The sequence below is a fragment of the Pan paniscus genome, chromosome 1, assembly GCF_029289425.2.
Source record: "Pan paniscus chromosome 1, NHGRI_mPanPan1-v2.0_pri, whole genome shotgun sequence".
Lineage (NCBI taxonomy): Eukaryota > Metazoa > Chordata > Mammalia > Primates > Hominidae > Pan > Pan paniscus.
Genome location: NC_073249.2, coordinates 178706603 through 178730618, shown reverse-complemented (window position 1 = coordinate 178730618; position 24016 = coordinate 178706603). Strand labels below are relative to the sequence as shown.

The window sequence follows — 24016 nt, the reverse complement described above, 5'->3', positions numbered from 1 at the left end:
CCCCCACTTCTCTCCTAACTTAATCTAAGTCGGGGAGGTGGTTCCAAGAGAGAGCCCTGTAGAGATTGGGAGCACCTACAGGAAGTGGGGACAGGGAGAGGTTCATTTCCTGGTTAGAAGTTTGCTGATGTTCAGAATTTGCAGGCCCATCCCTATTAGGGCACAGTGGAACTTAGAGGGAAAGTTCTAGGAAGAGCTTAGCCTCTTCAAAATTCACTGGAATTTGAGGGTACACATGAACCAGAGATTGAGATTTGCTGTTGCTTCTTTTTTAAAAAACAACCTTATTGAGGTATAATAGACATATTACACATATTCAAAGTGTGCAGTTTTACAAGTATTGACATGTATATACACATCTAAAGCCCTCACCACAATGAAGATAGTGAATAGACCCATCATCCTCACTTTTATTTGGTAAAAGTTTGCCCCTTTGTGATTACTCCCTCATCTCATCCCCCACCCACTCTTCCCAGGCAACCATTGATCTGTTTTCTGTTGTTATAGATTAGTTTGCATTTTCTGGAGTTTCATATAAATAGAATCATACAGTACACACTCTTTTCTGCCTGACTTCTCTCACTTAGTATCAATAATTTGAGATTTACTCATATTGCTGCTGTATGGTTTCTTCATTCCTTTTTACTGCAGAGTAGCATTCCATGGTATGTAAATACACTCATGTATTTATCCACTCACCTGTTGATGGACCTTTGAGTTGTTTTCAGTTTGGGGCTATTACAAATAAAGCTGTTATCCGCATTCATGTACAAGTCTTGTATGAACATATGTGCTCATGTATTTTTAGTTGGAATGGTTAGATCATATGGTAGCTGTAGATTTTGAGACTGCCAAACTATTTTTTCTGAAGTGGTTCCATCATTTTACATTCCCACTAGAAGAGTATCAAGTTGAGATCCTCGCCAACACTTGGCATGATCAGTCTTTTAGATTATAGCCATCTTAATAGGTGTATAGTGGTTTTGTGGTTTTAAAATTGCTAAGGATGATGAGCACCTTTTCATGCGCTTATTTGCCATGCATATATATTCTTTGGTAAAATGTCTCTTCAAATATTTTGTCTATTTTTTTATTGGATTGCTTGTTTTCTTTTTATTGAATTTGAGAGTTCATTATAGATTTTGAATACAAGTCCTTTGCCAAATATATGCTCTGCAAATATTTTGACCCATTCTGTAGGCTGTCTTTTCATTTTCTTAATAGTGTCTTTTGAAGTATGAAGTTTTAAATTTTGATAATGTCCAATTTATCAAAATTTTCTTTTATGGATTGTATTTTGATGTTGAATCTAAAAGACTTTGCCTATCCTGTGGTCACAAAGATTTTCTCCAAAAAATGTTATAAATGTATGATTTACATTTAGATCTATAACTTAGTTTGAGTTAATTTTTTATATACAGTGTGAATTATGAATTGGACCCTCTCTTTCTGTTTTGTTTTGTTTGCTTACATACATCCAGCTGTGTTAACAATATTTATTGAAAACACTGTCCTTCCTTCCTTGAATTGCTTTTAAATCTTTGTCAAACATCAGTTGTCCATATATGTGTGGATCCATTTATGGACTCTGTATTCTGTTCCATTGATCTATTTGTCTAGTTTGATTCTAATGTCACACTTTGATTACTTTATAATAAGTCTTGAAATCAGGTAGAGTTATCCTATCAACATTGTTCTTTTTCAGAACCGTTTTAGTTATTCTAGGTCTTTTTTATGATCACATGAATTTTAGAATCAACTTATCAATTTATGCCATAAGCCTGCTGGGATTTTGATGTGGAATGCATGAATGTATAGATCAATTTGGGGAGAAGTAAAATCTTAACCATGGTGAGTTTTCTGATCCACAAACAAAGAATGTCACCATTTATTTAGATCTTCTTTGCTTGCTCTCAGTGATGGTTTGTAGTTCTCAGTGTATAGGTCTTTCACACCTTCTGTCTGATTTACCCCTAATTGTTTAATATTTTTTTTGGTGGATGCTATTGTAAATATATTTTTAAATATTTTATTTCTGATAGTTTGAGTATCTGATATGGAAATACAATCACTTTTTATATATTGACCTTATATCCTGCAATCTTGTTAAACTTATTAGTTCTAATAGATTTTTGCACATGCCATTATTTTCTACATAGACAGTTACATCGTCTGGGAATAAAAAATGATTTTATTCACTCCTTTCCAACCTGGATTCTTTCTATTCTTTTCTTTCCTGATTGCACACATGGCTAAAACATCCAGAACAATGTTGAAAAAATTGCTGAAAGTAGACATCTTTTTCTTATTCTTGATATTAGAGGGAAGACATTTAGTCTTTACCATTAAATAAAATGTTAGCTGTAGATATTTTTGTTGACTTTTTAAAATGAGAAAGTTTTCTTCTATTCCTAGTTGGTTGAGAGTTTTTATCCAGATTAGTTGGATTTTGTAAGGTTGTTGGATTTTGCTAAATGCTTTTTCTTGTCTCTGTTGATATAATCATGTGGGTTGTTTTTTTTTTCTTTTCAATGTGTTAAAATGGTGAATTACATTGATTTTTCTTAAAAAATTTAATTGTGATAAAAACCTTGCATAACAAACATTTTCTATCTAAATATTTTTAACTGTACAGTTTATTAAGTATGTTCACATTGTTGTGCAAAAGATCTCCAGAACTGGCACTGATTTTTGTATGTTAAACTAACTCTGCATTCCTTGGAAAAACTTCACTTGGCCATAATACATTATCCTTTTTATCTATTGGATTTAATTTGTTACATTTTAATATGGATTTGATTTGCTAAAATTTTGTTTAGAACTTTGTATCTGTGTTTTTTAAAGATATTGGCTTGTAGTTTTCTGGTATTGTCATTATCCGGGTTCAGTGTCAGGGTAAAGCTGGCATCAAATAATGAGTTGGCGGGCATTCCTTCTTCAGTTTTCTGGAAGAGTTTGTGTAGAATTAGTGTTATTTCTTCTTTTAATGTTTGGGATAATTCATTAGTGAAGAAACTAGAGTTTTCTTCATTAGTGGGAAAGTTTTTTTTGTCTGTAAGTTCTGTTTTATTAGTAGAGACCCACTGACTTTCAACCCCTATCGCTTTGGCCCCGGAGCACCCAAGCCACGGTTCACCTACTTCCCCTTCTCCCTGGGCCACCACTCCTGCATCGGTCAGCAGTTTGCTCAGATGGAGGTGAAGGTGGTCATGGCAAAGCTGCTGCAGAGGCTGGAGTTCCAGCTGGTGCCCGGGCAGCGCTTCGGGCTGCAGTAGCAGGCCACGCTCAAGCCACTGGACCCAGTGCTGTGCACCCTGCGGCCCCGCGGCTGGCAGCCTGCAGCCCCACCTCCCCGCTGCTGAGGGGGCCTCCAGGCAGGATGAGACTCCCCGGGCAAGGGCCGTGCTCGTCCACCTCTGCTGTCCACGGCGACCCACCCTTCTCCCCTGCCCTGTCCCCTGGGCCACCCTTCATGCTGGCTTCTAGCGGGCCCTCTGCCGACCGCCTGCTTCACACCCCTCAGCGCTCCCTGTTGCCTGCGGACTCCACGACCCTTCCTGGACTGGCCCTTGCTCAACTCCCAGCCGCCACCATTGTCCCTACCACTGAACCCTTGCACAGGCCACTTCCTCAGACGAGACACCCTCTCGTTCACTCCCTAAAGCCCTCTTCAGGTGTCACCTCCTCCAAGAAGCCCTCCTCGCCACCCCCAGCCGGGTCAGAGGACCTTCCTCTGTGCTCCCTCGGTCACCTGTGCTACCTCTAACGCCACTGACCACACTGTATCGTGAGTGTCCATTGACGTGACCAATTGCCCTGCCAGGCTGTGACGGCCTCAGTGGTAGGGGCTGCATGTGATTCGTCTCTGAGCCCCCTGTGCCCACCCAGGGCCCGGCACAGAGTCGATGCTCAATAAATGTGTGTTGACTGCAAAAAACAAAAACAAACAAACAAACAAACAAAAAAGAAAAAACAAGTAGATACAGAGATGCTAAGGTTCTTTCTTTTTGACTGTGCTTTCATAATTTGTGTTATTTAAAGAATTGGTTTGTTGAGTTGTCAAATTTATAGGTATAAAGTTGCTCATAATATTCTCCTATTTTTAATATAAGGGAATGTGTGGTAATGGCACCTGTCTCATTCCTAATTTTGTAATTTGTGTCTTTTTTCATATTTTCCCTGATCAACTTGGCTGGAGGTTGGTCAATTCCATTGATCTTAAAAAAATCATCTCTTGGTTTCATTGATTTTTTCCCCCTACTGTTGTACTATTTTCTATTCCATTGATTTCTGCACTGAATTTTATTATTTTTTCTTCTGCTGTTTATTTTGCCATTATTTTTAATTGCTATGCCTTCAAGTTAGCCATCCTTCTGCCATGTTTAATATATCCTTAATCCTACTCAGAGTATTTTTCATCTAAAACACTGTAGTTTTCATCTCTAGGTTCTATTTGAGTATTTTTGAAATCATCCATGCCTCTACTTAACTTTTGAACATATAGAGAACAATTATAATAATTATTTTGACATCTTAGCCTGACAATTTTAAATCTGTTTCAGTTCTTGGATGGTTTTGATTGCTTGATTATTCTCTGTGTGTTTTCTTGCTTCTTTGCATGCTTGGTTATCTTTGATTAGATGCCAGAAATGGTCACTTTTACCTTATTGGGTGGTGGATCTTTTTGATTCTTATAAATCTTCTTGAGCTTTGTTCTGGGATGTGTTAAGTTGCCTGGAAATTGTTTGATCTTCTTGGGTCTTGCTTTTATGATTTATTTGGCATATCTGAGCAGTCTAGGGCTAATTATGCCCCACTACTAAGCAAGATTTTCTGGGGTACTCTACCCAATGCTCATAAAGTATGATTTCGTTCAGCTGTCAGAGGGGGGATATGCAATATTCCCAGCCCCGTGTGAGCATCAGACAATGTTCTTTAATCTTTTCAAATTATTTTTACTCCATCCTGAAGTGTTACTTCACATGCATGTGCTAATCAGGACTCGGTTGAATATCAGAGGGGGATGCTCTGCAGATAGTCAGGGCTCTTTCTCTGCACATCTCTTTCCTTTTATTACTTTGTCCATCCATGAACTCTAGTCCACTTGGTTTCCCTAATTCGCAGCCTTATTACTTCAGTTCAAGGATCCTACTGGGCTCCTCTCAGACTTTCTTCTTTGTCCCGTAGCCTGCATAGTCTCTGAAGGCAGCAAGCTGGGGCAGTCATAGGGCTTACCTAGTTTGTTTCTTGTCTCTTAGGGAATAAGTATCCTTTGTTGTCTTAGGTCTAGTGTCTTGAAAATGGCGTTTCTGACATTTTATCTTTTTTATTTTGAAGGCAGGAGGGTAAATTCAATCCTGGTAACTTAATTGTGGGCAAAAGTGCAAATCTCCTGGCATCCAATTCTTACCATAGATTTCTGATGTCTGGAAGCATGGTGGAGCAACACACTTCTGAAGGGAGAGCAGGTGCTGTAGTGAAGTTTTCCACAAAAGAAGAAAATGTTGTGCTCTTTGTCTACCTCACCAACTTCCCTTCAGCCCTTGGGGAGTGTAGAAGACCTCCATGTTCATCAGGGCTCCATTTTAAGGAAAGAACAGAAGTTGGAGGATAAGGTGGGAGTTCTGATTGATGTGGACCAGATAAGGTGATATCCGGCCAAAGAGGAAGCTGGGAGCCACAGACTGCTAATAGGATGAAGGGAGACACAGCTACCCCTCTGTGGGGTCATCAGAGATGGAGAGGGCTGGCATAAAGATGAACATCTGCATCCAAAACCATATAACTCCATACACTACATCATCTAATAGGAGACCAACATATTGTCAGAGGCCACCAGCAACAGAGGGAAGCAGGTAAAGCCAGTGTAAGATCAGGAGCCTTTTTCCACCAATGACAAACAGCCACTTATTTAGAGTGATCTCTGTTATTCCTCTTATTTTCCCTTCTTCCCTCAACATGAAAGGCACTAGACCCAGAAAAGAAAGGAGAAAATTAGAAGACAAGACCACAACCTTTTACCACTCTTGGTGTTTTTTTTCTTTTTTCTTTTTTTTGACAGTCTCACTCTGTTGCCCAGGTGCTGGAATGCAGTGGCGTGATCTCGGCTCACTGCAAACTCCGCCTCCCAGGTTCAAGTGATTCTTGTGCCTCAGTCTCCCAAGTAGCTGGGACTACAGACATGCACCACCATGACCAGCTAATTTTGTATTTTTTTTTGTAGCGACAGGGTTTCTCCATGTCCCCTTCCCACTCTCGTAACTTGAGGTACAAGTCTGGCAAACATTGAAGCAAGACGAGGAAATGCTATTGAAACTGGATATGAGATGGGAGTTGTGAACTAGACCAGATGGGACTTTTGGTAACTGATATCGATGGGAAAGCAATGGGATCTACCTGAAAATATCATTAGAAAATGATACTGACAGATAGGACAAATCATGGTTAACAGTTGTGGCTAGAGTAAACAAGTTGAACTGTTTATACCTATACCCCAATGGATTGAGGCTTCTCAATAAACTGGTTACATCTGATCTGCTAACAACAGCTGCTAAACATTGAAAGGGGTACTGTGCTGACTGCTGTATACACACTATGTCATTTGCTCTTCACAACCTATAAGATAGGCACTAGTTTTTCCCCCATTTGGCAGATGACAGAAACCGAGGCACAACCAACTTGTCTAAATATAGATTATAGAAATTTCACATGTATCTCTCCAGTTCACAGGAAGTGTCATTCTCCTTAATCACTTTGCTCTTATCCTTGATGTTTTTCCAAACATTTTTGCTTATGTTGAGGGTTTTCCATCTCTCTGAGCTGTGTTGTCAGTCCATCTCCTGATGAAGCAAGGGCAGTTTGAATGCTGAATGGAGGTGGATGAGGAAGGGGAACACTACGTGAAAATATTTGTTTTACACAGATGAAATGTTGGATCAGAACGCACAGAACTACATCCAGGTGAGAGGCATCAAATAAATCACTTAACCTCTTTGTACTTTAGTTTCCTTATATGTTTTTATGGGCATCATGATAGTGCCTACTTCACTGGGCTGGCGCTGGAAATGAAGTGTGATTACAGATGAAGCTGTTAATCAGTGTCTGGCACACGGTCTGCTCTATCCGAGGATTAACCGTGGTTATTATCTGTCCTTTATTACTAATTAAGTTCTCTTCACCACTGAAAGAAAAAGTCCAAATGAACCCAAACATACGCGTTTATTTTCTCCTCCACATTTTCGCTGCCCCTCCTTCATTACTCTATCTCCATCATCACCCCAAGAAATTAGATCTTTGCATAGCAGAAAACACTTTTCCCATTCCTAAGAGAAAGAATGGGACTTTTTTTTTTTTTTTTTTTTTGCTATTCCAAGAGAACCCACATTTGACACTGGATTTCCACCCAGTTTTTCTAAGTACACCTGTGGTTACATTGCTGGAGGTGTCAGTGTAAGGATTTAAGCTCAGCTGTATCTGACAGCTGGTTACCCAGATGAGAAACCCCAGAGTCCTCTTCCACCCTTTGCAGTGAGCTGCCTGGACCTGCAGGATCCCTGCAGTACCTTCTATGTGCACCAGGTGGCAGGTGCTGCATCGGAAACGCAGGTGCGGCAGCTGCACAACTGGTTCTACGGGTGGATCTGAGCACCGGGCTCACCTGGGAGATTTCTAATAATACAAATCCCCAGGCTCCGCCCCCGAGATTTTGACGCCGTGGGTTTGGTGTGGCGGCCTGGCATATGTGTTTTTATAAAGCCCTACAGGTAATTATGATTCAGCTTGGTGCAGGGACCTGCGTTTGGAAGCCGCTGCTTCAGAGTGTTCCAGAGAATGGCAGCCTCACACAAGCATGAAGCGTTTAACTGTGCAACACAAATCAACAACCTGGGCTCCTAGAATTCAGGGTGAGGTTTCACAGAGTGTCAGAGTTGAAAAGGATTTTGGGGCTCACTGATGAAGCATTAGCGACGAGGAGCCTGAGGCCAGAGGGAACGTGCCACGGACAGCCTGAGCTACAGTGCAGGTCTCCTCCCTCCTCCGCAGCCCTGCTGACCGCGGCTCTCCGTGGTTATAATACTGTCACTTCCCCGCTAGCCCAAGGATCTGAAAATACCTTTGGTAAGCCACGGGAAGGACCCTCCTCCCTGAGTCAGTACCTTTAACTGCTGTTGGAACAACTCCAAGCCTCAAATAATTCAAAACTGTGTGAAACACGTTTTTGCCTGAATTAGGGTTCACACCGGGTGGCCTTTGTCCAGAGGCCATGTTTATTTATTTATTTATGTTTATTTTATTATTATTACACTTTAAGTTTTAGGGTACATGTGCACAATGTACAGGTTAGTTACATATGTATACATGTGCCATGCTGGTGTGCTGCACCCATTAACTCATCATTTAGCATTAGGTATAGCTCCTAATGCTATCCCTCCCGCCCCCCCACCCCACAACAGTCCCCAGAGTGTGATGTTCCCCTTCCTGTGTCCATGTGTTCTCATTGTTCAATTCCCACCTATAAGTGAGAACATGCGGTGTTTGGTTTTTTGTCCTTGCCATAGTTTACTGAGAATGATGATTTCCAATTTCATCCACGTCCCTACAAAGGACATGAACTCATCATTTTTTATGGCTGCATAGTATTCCATGGTGTATATGTGCCACATTTTCTTAATCCAGTCTATCATTGTTGGATATTTGGGTTGGTTCCAAGTCTTTGCTATTGTGAATAGTGCCGCAATAAACATATGTGTGCATGTGTCTTTACAGCAGCATGATTTATAGTCCTTTGGGTATATACCCAGTAATGGGATGGCTGGGTCAAATGGTATTTCTAGTTCTAGATCCCTGAGGAATCGCCACACCGACTTCCACAATGGTTGAACTAGTTTACAGTCCCACCAACAGTGTAAAAGTGTTCCTATTTCTTCACATCCTTTCCAGCACCTGTTGTTTCCTGACTTTTTAATGATTGCCATTCTAACTGGTGTGAGATGGTATCTCATTGTGGTTTTGATTTGCATTTCTCTGATGGCCAGTGATGGTGAGCATTTTTTCATGTGTTTTTTGGCTACATAAATGTCTTCTTTTGAGAAGTGTCTGTTCATGTCCTTCGCCCACTTTTTGATGGGGTTGTTTTTTTTTGTTGTAAATTTGTTTGAGTTCATTGTAGATTCTGGATATTAGCCCTTTATCAGATGAGTAGGTTGCAAAAATTTTCTCCCGTTTTGAAGGTTGCCTGTTCACTCTGATGGTAGTTTCTTTTGCTGTGCAGAAGCTCTTTAGTTTAATTAGATCCCATTGGTCAATTTTGGCTTTTGTTGCCATTGCTTTTGGTGTTTTATACATGAAGTCCTTGCCCATGCCTATGTCCTGAATGGTAATGCTTAGGTTTTCTGCTAGGGTTTTTATGGTTTTAGGTCTAACGTTTAAGTCCTTAATCCATCTTGAATTAATTTTTGTATAAGGTGTAAGGAAGGGATCCAGTTTCAGCTTTCTACATATGGCTAGCCAGTTTTCCCAGCACCATTTATTAAATAGGGAATCCTTTCCCCATTTCTTGTTTTTGTCAGGTTTGTCAAAGATCAGATAGTTGTAGATATGTGGCATTATTTCTGAGGGCTCTGTTCTGTTCCATTGATCTATATCTCTGTTTTGGTACTGGTACCATGCTGTTTTGGTTACTGTAGCCTTGTAGTATAGTTTGAAGTCAGGTAGTGTGATGCCTCCAGCTTTGTTCTTTTGGCTTAGGATTGACTTGCAAATCATGAGTGAACTCCCATTCACAATTGCTTCAAAGAGAATAAAATACCTAGGAATCCAACTTACAAGGGATGTGAAGGACCTCTTCAAGGAGAACTACAAACCACTGCTCAATGAAATAAAAGAGGATACAAACAAATGGAAGAACATTGCATGCTCATGGGTAGGAAGAATCAATATCATGAAAATGGCCATACTGCCCAAGTTAATTCATAGATTCAATGCCATCCCCATCAAGCTACCAATGACTTTCTTCACAGAATTGGAAAAAACTACTTTAAAGTTCATATGGAACCAAAAAAGAGCCCGCATCGCCAAGTCAGAGGCCATGTTTTAATGGCTCTGCAACGCGGCCTCCCTGCCATCCATGACTGTGGGGATGCTCGCCCCTGTCTCCCAGCCCTGGTGCATCCCCAGCCCCATGCTCCAATCTTCTCATCGTCCTTGGGCATATCAAAATGTCTCTGAGCCTCTATTTCTTCTCTGTGAGACAGGGGTGAGGATTACTTGAGAAAATGTTCAGCATTTCTGTGTGTAACTGTCGAAAAAAAAAACCAGAGCTTAGTTTTCCTCTGTACTCTGTCTTTCAACACTTTTAATTTGGACTCTAGCTTTGCAAAGGCAAAGGTTCTCAGAAAATCTACAACCGAAACCCCTAACTTTATACTCGAGCAAACTGGGTCCAGAAAGCTGAATGATTTACACAGGGAGTTACTGTGAGAGGAGAATTGGCATGTAGGTGTCCCGATGTCCAACCTTCTGCCCTTTCTTCCGTATCACAATCACGCAGTCCTGGGGCCTCTCTGGTGGAGCCTCTTACTATCATTATTCTGAATAGTTCTGATGCTAACTGGTGTCTTCCCCTTCCTCCTTTCCTTTCAACAACATTTAGTGGGCACCTGTTTTATCTTGTGCCCTATACTTGGTTTCTGTTAGAGAACCTTGCCTTACCTACAGTAAGTACTAAATACATCTTTGACGGTGGTTTAATTATTCACCTTTATTCATATATTTAGTGATAAGCACTTGCTTTGTGCTAAATCCTTTTTAGGGAGGCCGCGAGGAACCCAAGGGTAGCAGATAATGACATGGTCCACAACGCACTTAAGGAGTTGGCAGAGTTTGAGATCAGGGGATTCTGCGCGTGTGTGGATAATCAGTATTCAGGAGAAGGTGTAGTGCACATAAGTACTGCTGTGTGCACCGTGGTGGCAGGAGGTCACTTTGGTTTGGGGCTGGAAGGCTGGGAAGTCAGACCCTGCACTTTCTCAGTGTAAACCCTTGATCCCCCTTCTCCTTTAGCCTCTCTCATGACTGGTTCTGCAGGCTTCTGTCCTGGACCTTTTCTTCTCACTCTATGTGGTCTTTCTGGAGCATCATCCATCTTCCTGCCTCAATAATCGTCTAATTCTTGATGGCTTCTAAATCTGTATCTCCAGAGGAAAGTGTTTCTCTGAATCTCAGACCTTTACATCCCACTGTTTCCCAAATGTCATTGATTGCATAACTTGTCACTTGTACAGAACTGAACTCCTCTCCCCTCCAATCTGCTTCTCCTCAGTGAGCTCAGAAACCTGGAAGTGGTCCTTGACTCCCCCCCTTTTCTTTACTGTTCCACCACCCCAGTAATAATGAGGTTCTTTAAACCCCAGAATCCTGGAAATCTAAACAGCCCTGTCACAGATTCCTTTTTCTCCAACCCAGCTTTTCTGCCACTGTCAATCTCTGGGTACAATCAAGATTCACCAGCATTTTTGTAACAACTTTTTACCCAACTGGTCTTCCTATTTTGAGTCATGCTCACCTATGAGTCCTCCAAATTGGACCCAGAGACGTCTTATATAAAATAAAACAAACAAATGAAGCCCCTCCATCACTTACAGCTCTTAGAGTGTCTTCCCTCTGCTCCTAAACTTCACACTCCTGTAAGTGGCCTCTGCAACCTGTGCTATGGATTGAATTGTGTCCTCCAGAAATGTACATTCAAGCCCTAACTCCTCATACCCCAGAATGTGAGCTTATTTGGGAATGGAGTTGTTGAAACGTAATTAGTAAGATGAGGTCATGCTGGAGTAAGGTGGGCTCTTAATCCAGTATGACTGGAATCTGTATAAAAAGAGGGAAATTTGGACACAGACATAGGAATAGAGGGAGGACAGCCATGGGAAGTGAAGGCAGAGATTGGAGTTATGCTGCCACAAGCCAAGGAACACCTGGTGCTGCTTCCAGAAGCTGGAAGAGGCAAGGAAAGGATTCTTCTTTCCAGAAAGGCTTTGGAGGGAGCAAGCCCTTGCCAATACCTTGATTTCGGATCTCCAGCCTCCAGAACTGCGAGACAATACACTTCTGTTGTTTTAAGCCACCCAGTTTGTGGTAATTTGTTATGGCAGCCCTAGTAAATGAACATAAATTGTCATGATCTAAATACCAGGTATCTTTCCAGCCTCCTCTGCAGTCATGTGCCTCAGTTCACCCTGTTATCCCAGGCACACTGGATTACGTACAGCTCTTGAAACACACTGTGCACCTGCACGCCTTTGCTCATACTGGTCACTGGTGGAAGGCTCTTCCTCTTCTCTGTTTGCCCACATTCTCCACAACTTCTTCCTTCTGCTCCTTCGGCACCAGATATGTGAACAACAATTCTTGTTCTGGCCTCCTTGAGAGCAGGGACTCTGCTTCCCTCTCCTCTATCCCTGTTGCTTTAGCACTGAGCTGACCTAGCATAATGCTGCAAGAATTGATCTGAGTTGGGTCACATGTTCTCCCACAGTTTATGATGTTGCTGGGTGGTGGGATTCAAAATGCTCATTCCTCCCTCCTCACTGGATTTCCAAAGAGGGGTTCACCCTGATTTCACCGCCCACTAAAATCTAATTAACCACAGGGCATGAATTCTTCTTGGAAACCTCCAAACTGCCAACTTCTTCTCCCTCATGCTGTTGCCAACTCTCGAGCGGGCTTGAAGGAAGGAAACGTGGACAAAAAGATTTTGCTCGTTTCTTTGAGGCCAACGCCTAATCACTGTCCCTCTTCAAGTGAAAAATGGGGAAAACACTAGCTAACTGTTGTTTAGTGACCCCAACCCCCACCCCTTTAAAATAAACACTCTTTTCAATTAGGAAGATTTGTCACCGGGGACAGTAATTCCATGTCCTACCAAAACAAACACAGTTGTAATTAGTTTTATCCAGGAAGAAAATTAACTCTGTTTATCTTAGCATAATTAATCACTGACCTCTTTCTGTCCGGGCAGCTTTGGGGAGGGCACGGGAGTGGGGGGTTGTGATCTACAGCACAGGGGCGTTCTGGGCTCCATCTATCTCTCGTGTTGGTTACACAGCTGTCTGCGTGAGTTATTTGAATTAATATTCCTAGCCAAGAGTTGTGGAGCTGCCTCAGAGCTAGACTTGGAGAAACCACTAAATAAGGCTATGATTTTATGGCTTCAGTCTGTGGAGAATTTTAGATGAGTGCATATCAGATGGGCATTAAGGCACGCGGCCGACACTGAAGTTTGCTTGGCTCCTTTCACGCCCTTCACCTTGACCTCAACAAGTCTTGAGAAAGGGGAAGGATCCTCAGGCAAAGGCGTTGGTCCTTGGTTATGGAAGACAGGCTGTTGTTGCAGTGAGGAGGGACAGGCTTTGGGGCTATGGTTTGGGTGTCAGTCTTTTTTTTTTAATTTTTTTTTATTATACTTTAAGTTCTAGGGTACATGTGCACAACATGCAGGTTTGTTACATATGTATACATGCGCCATGTTGGTGTGCTGCACCCATTAACTCGTCATTTACCTTAGGTATATCTGCTAATGCTATCCCTCCCCCCTCCCCCCACCCCACAACAGGCCCCGGTGTGTGATGTTCCCCTTCCTGTGTCCAAGTGTTCTTATTGTTCAATTCCCACCTATGAGTGAGAACACGCAGTGTTTGGTTTTTTGTTCTTGCCATAGTTTGCTGAGAATGATGGTTTCCAGCTTCATCCGTGTCCCTACAAAGGACATGAACTCATCCTTTTTTATGGCTGCATAGTATTCCATGGTGTATATGTGCCACATTTTCTTAATCCAGTCTATCATTGATGGACATTTGGGTTGGTTCCAAGTCTTTGCTATTGTGAATAGTGCCACAATAAACATACGTGTGCATGTGTCTTTATAGCAGCATGATTTATAATCCTTTGGGTATATACCCAGTAATGGGAAGGCCGGGTCAAATGGTATTTCTAGTTCTAGATCCTTGAGGAATTGCCACACTGTCTTCCACAATGGTTGAACTAGATCCTCTAGCTATATGACTGTGGGCAAGATACCTCATCTTTCTGAACCATAGTAACCTCCTAAGTGAAAAACAAAAAACAAAAAAACAAACAAACAAAAAAACCCAGGATGTGTGTGCATGTGTGTAGTGGGGTCAGGGTTAGTAATATATATCCACAGGGATGAATAAGGATTAGAAGTGAGGTATGCTATGTCCCTAGCACAGGGCCTGGTACTAAATAGTAATTCAGTGAACACAGGTAGGTTTTGTTATTTTTGCATGAACTGACTGAGGTTCCAGGGGTAGAAGGACACAATGAATGTCCTCTCTATTTCAGTAGACCCACAACTCATGGAGACCCTACTGTGTGCTGGGCTCTGCATTAGGCCATGGAAATAAAAAGAGGGTTTAATCCTGGCTCCTGTCCTCGAGGAGCTCACAGCCTACTGGAGAGAGAGAGACATACCCGGATATTCTCAATGTGTTGCAACAAATGCTAAGCTGGAGACATGGGCATGAGATCCCCTGGTAGAGAGGTAAGCAGAGACTGAAGGGATGCTGATTTCACTTGTTCTGAGCCATTTAGTCAATGTATAATTCCTCACTTAATCCTCGTGATAACTCTAAAAATAGGCATGAGGGAGGGGGTCCCAGGGAAAGGTAATTGAGGCTCACAGATGGTAAGTCATTAGACCCCAACTGCATAGCTAGAAAATGGTGCAGCTGGGATGTGAATCAGATTTGTTTGACACGGGAGCCTGTGCTTTGTCAGTTTTCACCTTGGAGGTCCTGGCTGGGTTTTAATGACTGGTATCCTTCCCCAGGACCTTGAGTCAGGAGCATTAAAGCAGCAAGGCCCTGAGGGCTGGTGTCAGGAGACCCCAGAGTTAACAACGCAGCTTCTTGAGCCTCACCTCAGGCTCTTCCATATTAAAATCTCTTGCAGGAGGATAATTTTAAGCAACTACAATACCTAAGGTGATTCTTATGTTCTCACCATCTGCTATAGTTTTAAAAAACCTACCTTTTGCTCATGATGTTGAGATAGCTACTCCCACACAAGTGTTTGCAGGTGGGTGGGGAGAGCGTGTCCTCTAGGTAACAAGAAAAGAGAACTGTGAAATCAAGGAGGCCCACATCCTGAACTGAGAGGGATGAAGAGGGGAGGTGAGATGGGCCAGGACCCCTTGAGAGTGGCCTAAATAGCTCACACTGGGGTGAGTGTCTCTGGATGCCAGAGGCAGAGTGGTGGACCGTGCACCTGTTGTGAGCACAGGCCACTCACTCCCTGTCCATAGGCTTGTAACAGTGGGTTCAGAAGCAGGAGAGAACTGCATAGGTCCTTTCTTGAAGCAGAAGAGGGCTTCAGGCTGGGAGGCACCTACTGCTCACTGTAGACAGGGAGCAAGGCAGCCTTTATTGATGCACAGGTTGCTGGGAGGTTGTGGGGCTTTTGTCCTCTCAGATCTAGAAGAGAACTGGAGCCAGGAAGAGTCAGTTTCTGGTGCCGTGAAGGACTCCAGGGAAGGAGCAACCAAAAAATACTGAGGGCACTGAGGCTGGTTTTTCCAGGCCATGGTGATGCCTGGTCCTGCAAGAGTGGTCACTTAGATGGCAGGGGGACTCCACACATCCTGAGATGGAGAGAGAAAGTGAGATGGGCTATGAGCAGAGGCTGAAGAATCAGGCAGAATTGTATTCTATGTCCCACCTCTGCCTCTGCCAGTGACAAGCTGTGCAAACTTGGAAACCTTTTTTTTTTTTTTTTTTTTTTTTTTGAGACGGAGTCTTGCACTGTTGCCCAGGCTGGAGACAGTGGTGTGATCTTGGCTCACTGCAGTCTCCACCTCTCAGATTCAAGTGATTCTCCTGCCTCAGCCTCCCAAGTAGCTGGGATTATAGGTGCCCGCCACCCTGCCTGGCTAATTTTTGTATTTTTAGTAATGATGGGGTTTCGTAACGTTGGCCAGGCTGGTCTCAAACTCCTGACCTCAACTGAACTGCCCCCATCGGGCTTCCAAAGTGTTGGGATTAGAGGTCTGAGCCACTGGGCCCGGGCAAACTTGGAAACATTTTTTTCCTTCCTAGTGCCTCAGTTTTCTCAAATGTAAAATGGGAATAAAATATCTACCTTGTAAGACTTTTGTGAGGGTCTGATAACTGTTATATACATTATCTCATTTAATCTTCACAACAACCTTTAAAATAGGGATACGATCATTCTCAATTTACAGTTGAGTGAAAGTGAGGCAGTTCAGATGGCTTGACTAAGGTTACCTGGCATTTGAGTGGCAGAGCCAAGATTTAAACCCAGCTCTGTCTGATGCTAGACCCTTTGCTTCAACCATATTCTGTAATGTCTCATTTCTAGGAATGAATGAAGGAATGTTCACACATGTATCATCCAGCCTCTGAGGTGCCTCTGACAACCATAATTGCCTCCTCATGAAACTGGGCCCAGTTCCTCCTGTGGCTTTTCCTGCTGCAGCCGTGGGCCTTGCTCTCCTGGCTGGAAACGCTGTTTTCATCTTATCTGGGGATTCTCACTGCTGACGGTGCTGGAGGCTGTGGGGCACAGTGGTTTCAAGCACAGGCTTTGGAGTCAGGCAAACCTGGGTTTCAATATGGCTCAGGAAGCTGTTGGGCAGGAGGACTTTTGGTGAGCAGGCACTGTCTGATAATGGGGTTTCCCAGGATCCCAGGTTTCTTGGGGGCACACAAGTAGGCCAAAGATGATGTGGGAACCTCCCAGAGAATTGCCTCATACTGTACTCTCCCCAAGAGGCTGCAGCCAAGAGAATAGGGGCCACATCACGGGGGCTCATGATAGAGTCTGGGCTTTGTGGGAAAGGAAGTGGGGAGGGTCTCAGAAATGTTTTTACAATGTAAAATCTTCCAGTTAGAACTTTATATGCAGGATTTAATCAGAAGGAAATTTGGACAGGACTCATTTTTCTCATTGCTGCTCTAAGTGGCTGCTCTAAGCAGTCTGGACTGTCTCCCCTGTGGCTTTGTTGAGTTCAGCAAACATTTATTGTGCACATACTGTGTGCAGGCACTTTGCTGGGGATACAGGGATGAAATGGGGACAGTGCCCATGCCTGAGGGCATTGCCCTGAAGCTGGATGCTAAGGCCATCTGTGTGTGTGTCTGTGTGTCTGCATGTATCTCTGTGTCTGTGTGTGTCTCTGTGTCTGTGCTTCTGTGTCTATGTGTATGTCTGTGTGAGTGTCTGTGGGTCTCTCTTTGTGTGTTTGTGTGTGTATCTGTGTGTGTGTTCTCTGTGTGCCTGTATGTGTCTTTGATGTGTCTTTCTGTAGGTGTCTCTGTGTGTGTCTATATGTGTGTATCTGTGTCTATGTATGTGTGTGTCATTTTGTTTGTTTCTGGGTGTGTCTACCTCTGTGTGTCTCTGTATACCTGTATCTCCGTGTGTGTGTCTGTGTGTGTGTATTTGTGTGTCTCTGTATGTGCATTCCTGGGTGTGTGTCTGTGTGTGTGTGTGTGTGTGTGTGTGTGTGTGTATTGAGAGGGAGGGAGAAAGAAAGGGAGCGACAGATGGGTCAGCATGGAAGGTGTATCCTCATTCACAGCCCTGGGAGGAATCAATCAATCCACCTACTGGTCAAGACCAACTCTGGTGGTGCCTGGCTGACAGTGGGAATGTGACTTTTCATTTGAGAATGGGTTTGCATTTCCTAGGAAAAGAATGTAGGAGTTGGAGTCTCAAGGAGTGTTTTTTTTTTTTCCTTTTGTGATTGAGAGAGCACAGCCTTGTGTGCATTAGCTGACAGATACCAATCTGCGGCGTGTTGGGGATAGCCACAGAGAAGAGACAGAGGGAACCGCAGACAGTGAGCAGGAGTCTGGTGGAACCAGTCTGCCTTTAGGCCCAAACCCCCAACTATGAATACCTCACCTTAGGGAGCTCAGTCTTTTGTTTGTTCATAAAAAACCAATCTGGGAACCAGAGGTGGACAGGAAAGAGGAGGCTGACCTGCTGCTCCCAGGTTAATGTGATCTTGGCTGGTGTTGACAAGTGTATTATGGTTCATAGCATAGCACAAACCCTTAGAGATTCCCCTTGCCCTCACCGGGGTCACCACACCAAACCAGGTATCTTCAGGAGTGAGGACCACAAAAAATTGGAGATCTCACCAGGGTGGGCAGAAATTTCTTTGTTAAAGTCTGAAGGAGAGAAGACTCAGGGGCATCTCTCTGGCTCCAAATCTCTGAAGGGCCAAAGGCAGAAGTGCTGGGGGAGTGTCAAGTTTTCATTTACAACAGGGACAGCCTGATAGTGGCTGCCTTATGTGGCAGTGAGTTTCAGTCAACAGTCAACAGAGGCCCAACGACTACTCACCAATGGGACCAGGTGGCCATAGAGGGCTGGGGAGGGCAGAGCAAGGACCCTGCAGGTCACTGCAGGCTCCTGCCTCAGATTCTCTGACTGAGGGATGATCTGGTGAAGGATTGGTGACAGACAAGGCCATTTGAGGCAGTGTTCATCATATCCTTGGGACATGTCAAGGCTACAACTTAACATTTATAGGCTGGTTTCTGCAGGAGAACCTACATCATGAATTGCTACCCATGGTGGAGGGGTGAATGCTCTGCATCTCAGGCCTTCCTTGCTCTATGTGGCTTCTCAGGAAAAGGAAAGAGAATAGGATGAGGATGAAAGAAAGCAGGGAGAAAAGGAAGGGGAGGGGCTCTCAGAAGATGGAACTCCAGCTAGTTGGGCACTTGCTCTGTTCCAGCACTTATATTCTTGGCCACATTGGATCTTGGTACAACCTTCTGTGGTTGCTTTATAAGTGATGGTCCAGGCGAACTCTCAGCCAGTGAAGTCCTAGGTGTGCCTGTCTGTCAAGCCTGTTGTATTTGGTGTACCCCATGGCCTTCTTCAGGTGGGCAGCACGGTGGCTCAAGCCTGAAAGGTCACTCGGAGTTCATTTCTTACAGCCCTCACCCACTCCCTGCAGGCCCTGCCTCCTGCAATCCACTTGCCCTCTGCTTGATTTGTCCAATCTGTGGATTTATAGAAAAAAGAGTGGGGTGCTTGGCTCCCTCCTGTGGTTAGAGCAGTCAGAAGCTGTTGCTTGCAGGAAGCCTTGCCTTTTAGGAGTGCTAAAAAGATCACCACAATGGAAAAGATTTGGCAGAGCTAAGACATAGGGGGATATTCCAGGAATGGGGTTATCTGGCACATAGTAGGTACTCCACACAAGTCTAATGAATTAGTGAATGAAGTAGAAACCTGGAGGCAGGGGTAGGCTATTGAGGGAAAAAGGAACCAAGGCAAAGAGATGTTAAGGCACAGCATCCAATCAGGAAGGGTGCCAGCTGGGGCAAAATACCACGCTCTGGACCCAGCTCTCCAGCCATCCCTGGGAACCCTGCACCAGCTATCTCCCCTGTGGGGCTAAAGCCCCCTTGTACAATCATGGGGTTGATGTATATGGGTGGTGCTCATTCCGGGCTGCACTTATTAATCACCTGGGAGGTTTTCAAAAATGATAACTGGGCCCTATAATTACAGATTTTGACTTAATAGGTCTGAGTTGGGGCCTGTGCAACGCATTTTTTGAAAGCTCCCAGGTGATTCTGGAGTGCCTCTGAGGCTAAGAACCAGGCATGGGTTATTTTTCTGAATGCTTCCAGCTCATACTGCTTGTGATTCAGAGCTTTTTTTTTTTTTTTTTTTAAAGAAATTTCACTAAATTAAATTTGTATCCTGTGCTAGTAGACTATGTTATTTCACCATTAGGACAATGGGCTGATATTTGTCACCAATAAATCTAAAGATAGATCTTGATGTTTGCAACCATAAGGTGATCCCCACCATAGGCAAGGGGAATATGATTTATTCCCCATGCCTCTAATGTAATTAAGCGTGCGTTATAAGGAAAGATGCACTATTGAGATACAAACCAGTAATGACAGTTTAACTTTCAAATTGCTATTTTGTTAAGGCTACCATTGTATTGCTTCAGTGCTTAACGGTGCATTATTCATGTAGCAAACATGGAAAATCCATTGGGAGAGAAAGTGTAACACACTCAAGAGATGATTTGAGGCCTCTGGACTTTGTCACATCCCTAAGAACTATTACTTCATTCCCTTCTCTGTTTGTTCTCCTCTATTCTGTGCAAGAAGGTTAACACTGATGGGGGAAAAGAAAAAGGAAAAATAATCTACAGCATGGGTAGCTACACTTTAGATACATCACTTAGAGCAACTTGCTCCTATTAGACAAGTCCAAAGGGCAAGCGTTACATTGAGGCATTTCTCAGATCTCTCCTTGCTGGGGAACATATTTTAGAATTCTGAGTTGTGTCTGTGCTGGCAGCCTTGGCTGGCCACGCTTCCCTGCCATCTCTCCCTCCATCCTAACAGGCTCTGGCCTACCACTGTGTGAGCTAGAAAGGTTGTTAACATGGCTAGCTCATAGAGAAGTTGCTAACTGGGCCCAGATGAGACTGTTGCCAGATGACACAAGCTCTGGGTTGGATTAGCAAGAAACCACTTGGAACAATATCAGTAATAAGAACCACCATTGATTGAGTGCTACCACATGCCAGATGTGATGCTGCACATGAATAGTTGGACTGACTTTCTTTATCAGCCCAAGGCATAAAAATAGGTTATATCACTTTTGCTTTTCATTTAATTGCTTAAGGCCTATCTGCCAATCATGTCCATCTTCCTTGACTTTTTCAAGAACATTGTGTAGTGTAAAGCATTTGGTGATGTTTCCAAATGTACTCAATCTATCAGAGAGAATCTAATCTCGATTGTTAGGGGGAAGAGATTGGCTTGATTCTGTGCAAATTTATTTATTTATTTATTTTTGAGAGAGGGTCTTGCTCTGTTGCCCAGGCTGCAATGCAGTGGCGCAATCTTGGCTCACTCCAACCTCCACCTTCCAGGTTCAAGCGATTCTCCTGTCTCAGCCTCCTGAGTAGCTGGGATTACTGGTGCCTGCTACCACATCTGGCTAGTGTTTGTATTTTTAGTAGAGACAGGGTTCCACCATGTTAGCCAGGCTGGTCTTAAACTCCTGACCTAGGTGATCTGCCTGCCTCGGCCTTCCAAAGTGTTGGGATTACAGGCATGAGCCACCATGCCTGGCCACCCCTGTGCAAATTTAGCTCCCTCTCCCAAGTAGTCAAATCTTGGGACATTTTGCAAAGGATAATCTTTGTGAGGCTTAAAGAATCCTGTTACAGCTGTTCCACATCTGTATTAGTCTGTTTTCACACTGCTATGAAGATACTACCTGAGACTGAGTAATTCATAAACAAAAGAGGTTTAGTTGACTCACAGTTCCACATGGTTGGGGAAGCCTCAGGAAACTTTGAATCATGACAGAAGGCAAAGGGGAAACAAGGACCTTCTTTGCAAGGTGGCAGGAGACAGCGAGAGAACCAGGAAGTGCCACACTTTAAAACCATCAGTTCTCTTGAGAACTGACTCACTTATCACGAGAACAGCATGGGTGAAACTGCCTTCATAATCCAATCACCTCCTACCAGTTCTCTCCCTCAACACATGGGGATTACAATTTGAGATGAGATCTGGGTGGGGACACAGCCAAACCATATTAATATCTTAGCGTGTACCTTGTGGTCTTTTGTTTGCAATAACTCAGAGATGCAACTGAAGTGTTCAGAGAAAAATAAAACATCTATTTCAAGGTGATAAAACTTACAATGTTGTCAGATAGAAGCCACTGGCGGGTTCTCTTTTTTTTTTTTTTTTTGAGACTGAGTCTCGCTCTATCGCCCACACTGGAGTGTAGTAGCGCGATCTTGGCTCACTGTAACCTCTGCTTCCTGGGTTCAAGTGATCCTCCTGCCTCAGCCTCCCAAGTAGCTGGTACTACAGGTGTGTGCTACTACACCTGGCTAATTTTCGTATTTTTAGTAGAGATGGGGTTTTGCCATGTTGGCCAGGCTGCTCTTGAACTCCTGACCTTACGTGATCTGCCTGCCTTAGCCTCCCAAAGTGTTGGGACTACAGGTGTGAGACATCATATCCTGCCAAACCCACTGGTAGGTTCTCTTGATGAAAAAAATTCTAAGTTCTGTTTTGCCTGGCAGTCTATCATACATGTGTACATAATTTAGTCTTCACAACAACTTTGCAAAGTAGATGACTTAATCTCATAGAACTTTTATTATCATAATGATAGTGAAAGTTTATATTTTCTTACCACTTTTTCTTTGTTCCAGGTTGTGCCAGGTTGTATATAAATAATAAATACTGGGCTGGGTGCAGCGGCTCACACCTGTAATCCCAACACTTTGGGAGGCCAAGGAGGGCGGATCACTTGAGGTCGGATCACTTGAGGTCAGGAGTGCAAGAGCAGTCTGATCAACATGGTGAAACCCCATCTCTACTAAAAATACAAAATTAACCGGGCATGGTGGCAGATACCTGTAATCCCAGTTACTCAAGAGGCTGGGGTGGGTGAATCACTGAAACCTGGGAGGTGGAGGCTGCAGTGAGCCAAGATCGTGCTATTGAACTCCAGCCTGGACAACAAGAGCGAAACTGTCCCCAAAAAAAAAAAAAGTGCTATTGCTAATCCTTACCATAAGACCATAGGTAGGTATTATTATTCCATTTAACAACTAGGAAATCAAGTCTCAGAGATGTTAAGTCCTTTGCCCAAGTTTCGGTAGTTCACACATTTCACAAATCACAGAGGTAGGATTCAATAGTACATCTCACCGACTTCCAAACCCATGATTTTCACTGCGGGAAGTTATATGCCTACAGATTTTTACCTGTCTTAGAGCAGGTGGGATGTGCTTTTCCAAAGGATCCATTTCTAAAAAGGTTAGGAAGTGCATTTCAGAGATGTTATGCAGGGAACTCCTGTCACAGGGAAGGAGGGGATGGACAATGTCCCTCCAGCTCATGAAGTGACTTGTAAACCAGCAGACAGTCCCATTGCTGAGCTCAGAGTCTGATGCAAAGAATATATCGGGAAAGATATTTGTTGAAGAGAGAATGTGTTCTGACTTGGGACTGATTAAATGTTAAAGAAAATACCCTAGGATCTATCAGAGGAGGGGAGGTTACTGTGGTCTGCAGCGGTCAGGAAAGGCAGAGGCAAATTTTGACCTGGGATATGAAAAACTTGCTTACTGCCAGTCATTGACAATAGGGCAGGATCCATCAGGTTGTCATGACAAGTTTTCCCATCACTTACGGGTTTCCAGGAGCAAATTTCTCTTTTCTCCTGAGTATGAACAACCTTTAACAACACTGCAGTGCTAGTTTTGCCTCTAGATGGCACTCATGTACTTTTACAGCTTTTACTGCTTAGCTTCCAAAGAAACAGCACTGGTTCTGTCCAGTGTTTTCCCAATTTCTTTTTGTTGTATTTCTCTAGGTCATGGTGTCCATTTACGGTGAATGAAACGCCAGAGGACAGACACATGTTTATTTTATTGATTATTAATTCATGCATGTGTATCTTCTCTGAGGATAAAAAGAATTTGAGGCTGAACGACCAGTCTAGCATCCTGTATTACACATATTTGAGGCAGACAGCACAGGTGCCCTTGAGACAGTCCTTCTGATGCAAGAGGAACTTTCATTCTCTTTGGATCCTTGCACAGAGGGTCAGGCTTTGGACTTTGAGTCTATGAAGGGACAAGATTCTGACACAGCCCTGCCCTGGGGAAAAGAACCAGTTTTGTCTCAAGTGGCAGAGAGGTGGAGGAAATTTGTTTTCTTCAATTCCATATTTATTACTTTTTGTTTGCTCTTAACTATTCTATTATTCTGAGACACATCTAGGTAGACAGGATGGAGGTAAGGCACAATCATAAGCACTGTATTTAGGGAAGTCATGAGAAACTGTGAATTTGAAATTACCAGACAGATGTAACAATCAATAAACTAGGAACATAGGAATTGGAGGCGAGGCAAGGGTTGGTAAAAGAGAAATGATATTATCCCAGGTTTTCTAAGCTTGG

At 43.4% G+C, this 24016-nt stretch overlaps 1 pseudogene; it reads right to left on the bottom strand.

Moving 5' to 3' along the window:
* Positions 1-12309: 12309 nt before the first annotated feature.
* LOC100976423 (putative selection and upkeep of intraepithelial T-cells protein 1 homolog) overlaps positions 12310-24016 on the bottom strand; it is a 74610-nt pseudogene continuing 62903 nt past the window's right edge.